A 4,924-nucleotide genomic window follows, 5' to 3' on the forward strand; every position below is an offset into this window, starting at 1 on the left:
AAATCTGACTTTGAACGAGTTTCATACGTCCACTCGCTTATGCTTGGCAAACTCCGGTACAAAATACGGCTTACGTTTCGTGCAGTATTTTCGCTGATGCCTACAGCTAGCTACATATTAAATCATTGTAGACAAAAGCCGTTAAAAAGAAGGCTGTGGCGAGATATTGATGTTCAAAAAATCACGTTTGGCTAGAAAACTTCAATGTACACGCTTTATGGATATTTTTCAAGTCGAAACGCAGTCGATCGAAATAAGCTGTTGTAATCCGACGTTTCAGTGGCTGTTGAATTGAAATCCTTAAAAAAGACTGCCCAAAGCAACCGAGACGTCGGGTCATAATATCTTACTCTTACGTTGTGATTTGACTTTTAAAAATCCCCGTATTACACATCGCGTGACGCTCAAGCTTTTTAGGAAAATCCGGGCCGGGTTTGGTCCCCGACCTACATAATCAACTTTGTTTGGAAAGATGCATGCATTTGAGTCGGTGGCGGTGTTATTTGACCATAGCTTACCGACAGAATGCTGGTTGATCAGTGAGTTGCACTGCATACATTGTTTTAAGCCATCCGTGAACCAAATTTCAGGCCGTAGCGTGTTCCAGCATCGTGATTTCCGGTGTTTACTGATAACATCTGTCGATCGTTTGTGTACATGTCTATTTCAGTTGGTAAAGAGAGAGGGAGACGGATAAGAGTGTAATCTGTCTTCAGCCCAGTAAACCAGTTTAGCTGCAAGACAATTATCGTGACCCGTAGATTACAAACGGCGATAATTTCTACCTATTTCAATGATGAACATTGCCATCTAGATACTGATAATCCGTATACTAGAGAAATACACTCATTAGTATACCTGATGAACCCCAAGAAGGGCGGAACCAGTCATGGGCTGTTGAAGAGTTTTCAACAAGCTTATGACTAGTGTGTCACGTCTAAACCGTATGCGCTAGCTAGTTTTACGGAGGATTGTTGCCCTTAGCCACAGATTTCAACTAGCCATTCAGCTCTTGTTTGCTTTCACAAATCTAGGAAGTTTTGGATTTTCCTTTGAACTTGTACGTTAAAAGCCGGCGAGTGAAGTACACGGACTACTTGAATTCAACCAACGCTGCCCTGCTTTAAATTGTCTGTTATCACCATTTCCGTCTTGGCTCTCCATCAATGACCTTCAGTTACCATTTGTATAATAACCTTCAGGTGAAAGGGAAGCATTGGCAGGCAGGAGGCACGAAGGCTGGGATAGTGCCAGGTTGCCCAAGCCTAGATAAGAACAGTCGAGATGCCGAGATGAGGTTCGAACCACGGACCTTCCGGTCCGTAATCTGGTGCCTTCACCATTGATCTCCGACGCTGCTCAAGATAGGCTAGTGATTAACTCATGAACTGACTGGAAGTTTCATGGTTCGAACCCAACACTGTAACCTCGAGGGCTTCTGTATAGGCTTTACAAACGCGTTAATATTTCAACACACGTGTTTCCTTTGGGTTACCCAGCAACTGGGCATTTGAAGTAGAAGATCCAGTAAGAGAAACTTATCTGTACAGAACAGCAAAGAAGTACCATGCAGCCGTTTTCATTTTGTCGAGAGTCAGCAGTGATGCCCGTCTGACAGATATCTGGCTGATGCGTATCCTTGACCCTCCGACCAGGCACAAGTGACTGGTAAGCATTGTGATCACCCCCCACCAACAGCACCCCAGGAGAAAGAAAATGTAGCAATTCACATGCAAATTGCGAGGTTATTCCTCTCTGTGACAATCACGTGGCCAGGACGATCTGACCAATTGCTCTGTGAACTATATCTACGTATATATATATATATATATATACTAGCATCCGCAAGCAATATCGGAAAAACCTGCCTGATGCTCACTCGCTTGGATCCCTCACAAACGTTTCCATCGCTCACCTGGTCGAAAGAGATCATCACTACCAGCCTATGCAAGCATATGAATTTCAAAAACAGGTAACATTTTCCATCACCCAAGTCTACGCGAGGGCTAGTCGAGGCTCTGCTAACAAGTTAATGCCATACGCTCAACATCTGACTAACGGACTCCCAGGGTAAACGCCAGCATGTGTGCGTCCATGTCGGTAGGTCCTTGAATAGAACCAGGTGAGTGCTTCACTTGATTTTTACTCGCTTTTTCATATACCTAATAGTCAGTTGATGACAAATTGGAAACCATTTTTGGCCCATCGTTTGCCGCTCCCTATCGAACAATTTGTTTCTGGACGTATCATCAAACTGAAAAACCGTCAGTACGTGGACAGATTAAACCGTATTCCAGTACATTATGATTCTCGGTACTGCCGTTCCTCAAGCACGGCAGTACAGTTTATCAGTTGTGAAGTTTTGTGGAAAAGATACTCAGACACGCACTAATGATATCTTCTCGGTTCGGTGACAAGACATTTACAATCCATCTTGGAATTTCGATTAGCAAACCAGCTGCCTGCCAAAGCACCCGAAGCATATCTCACAAAATCAGCGCCAACAAAGAAGGCATGTACCAGCGCGTGGAAAGAAAACGACGGTTGTGTTCCGCTCCTCCCCGTTAGGAGAACTTGCCCGTATCCGAACTTCTATGACGGACAGTTCCTAATGACCGAGTTTACAGTGAACTAGCGAAACTGACTGACATACTGACCATAAAATAACGAGCTGGATGAGAACGTTTATGCACACAGGTTTCTTTGCCCAAATACTGACTGACAGAGTGGACAAACTCTGTCGTCTTTATTTGCGATTCAAAAACGAAGTCAAACTGACGTTTTCTCATAAATCTGAACTTATTGCGTGCAGTTCGCTTCAGCTTTGTGAACTGTATTACTCAAAAACCAATTGGGAGCATAAAATATCTTTTTTTACGGTGTCTGCTGAATGCAAGTCTTAAAGTTATCCAGATCAGTTTCAACAGGATGGGGAACAACTGTCCAGCAAGTACAGTAATGCTAGTACTATTCGTAACTGGATTGAAAACCACAATGTTCACGTTCGCTTTGTAACAGTCACTGATCTGATACAACTCTCGCAGGATCTTCAGCAGTTGTTTATTCATTTGCAAACGTTTGTGCTGCGTTTACTATGTGTTTGCCTGTGAGTACTCTTCATGAACCTGATTAGGATTCAACTGCCGTGTCGGCCGGGGACAGAAACTTGAACGTTTTTGGGTCCTACTGAGCTTCAAAAAGTAATATTGATCTATTCATTTCCATCGATCCCAGAATGGTGTACGTCAGCAGGCGAGAATTCAATCATTAGGCTGAAGACAGGACTAACCGTGGACACACGTTGATGGGCGCCAGAGATAAGGAACTGAACATTCTTTTGAAGCATACTAATAAAACAGATTACCACATCGGCAAAATAATAGAAAAGCCTGTTTTTTTCCGCTACCGACCGTAAGTCAAGACTCTTCAAAACCCGTGCGCTTGCTCAACGGTTGCAAGACTTGATATGTCGCAATCCGTCACTCATTAAGTCGCAGAGACTGCATATTTGACGATGGTTTACAATAAATGTAGGTAGGTGTTATATCTGAGTGCTGCCCTTGCTCCAACACCTGGTGCCGGAAAAAAGACTCGCTGACAACTAACACAACAGCTTTATTGCGAAAAAGCAAAATAGTGTATAAAGTATAAAAACCTTGTGTTGAATATTCAGGAGGCACATCTGACCTTGCTCTAAGGCTGTCTCGAACTATCTGACTTTGATCCAAGGCTGTCCGACTGGCGTTTAGTGGAGTTTCAGGGTCACAGGAGGTTTTGGGAATCCTGGTATAATCTTCAGGAATCTCAAACTCTTAGCACATCTGCCTTTTTGCCATCCAACGCGGATAATGTTGAAAATTTTGTACTAGTTTTCTAGCGCAACTGGTACGGTGTCTCGGTTGCAGCAATCGATCTGTTTTGGGCGGTACATGTGAAACACTGTCTACTGGTGTTAATCTTGGGAGATCAAAGGTTTCGAGCAACAGGCTGAAGTTTAGTTATTATTCTTTTGGATTAGGATACTCAGTTGGCCTTAGATGATTGCCAAGCAATTTCCACACCAATTTTGTAACCCGGCGCTATAAATCACCTTGAAAATTCTTTTGAAAACGACTCCGACAGTCCAGTTCCGGTGCCCAGGGCGATGTTACCTCACAAACACACGTTTCCTGACAAAAACGTTGGTTTCCCTCCCTTGATAATTGAAAACACGGAAATGTTGTCAGGATAGTGTTGTTCATCATAACCTCCGCTGGAGAGCGAGCATCCGGAGACTGTGGGCGTACAGTTGCTCTGTAATTCAGTAGGAACGTGTCTGAGGTTTCTTCCGTGGTCCTTTCCCTTTCTGCTTTTGCCAACGTGCGTTTAAAGGTGTCTACGAACCGTTGAGCTTGCCCGCTTGGTTGGAGGTGGAATTATAACGAAGTAACATGTGCGATGCCTTGTCTCCGAATGAATTCACCAAACTGACGGGATGTGAAATGAGTACCATTGTCAGACATAGTGTCCGGGATACCGAATATTGGAAACAAATGCCGCAGTTTAGTGATGGTTACCACCGTTGTTCTCTCAGTACTTCAAGTCACTTGGTGAATGAATTAACAAAGTTGAGGAAGCTTCGTCCGTTAATTGGTCCGGCAAAATCCACATGGATATACAACCATGGTTTTTCTGGCTGGGGCCTGCTGGATTAGTGGTACTCCATTGCCTTCTGTAGTATACTGACGTTTTTGGTTGCATCGCGGACTGCGTGAAGAGTCATGGATAGTTGGTTCGTATTCTCCAACACCACAGCAAGGACCTCCGGTTCGACACCAGCGGTTAAGTTAGTCCGTGGTTCTCGCTGCTTTCGTATGTTCCATGACCTCCCTGTAGTGTTTGAGTTTCAAAAGGCGCTAACATTCGTGAGTTATGGACTACAACG

The sequence above is a fragment of the Opisthorchis viverrini genome (genome assembly GCF_000715545.1).
Source record: "Opisthorchis viverrini unplaced genomic scaffold opera_v5_300, whole genome shotgun sequence".
NCBI lineage: Eukaryota > Metazoa > Platyhelminthes > Trematoda > Opisthorchiida > Opisthorchiidae > Opisthorchis > Opisthorchis viverrini.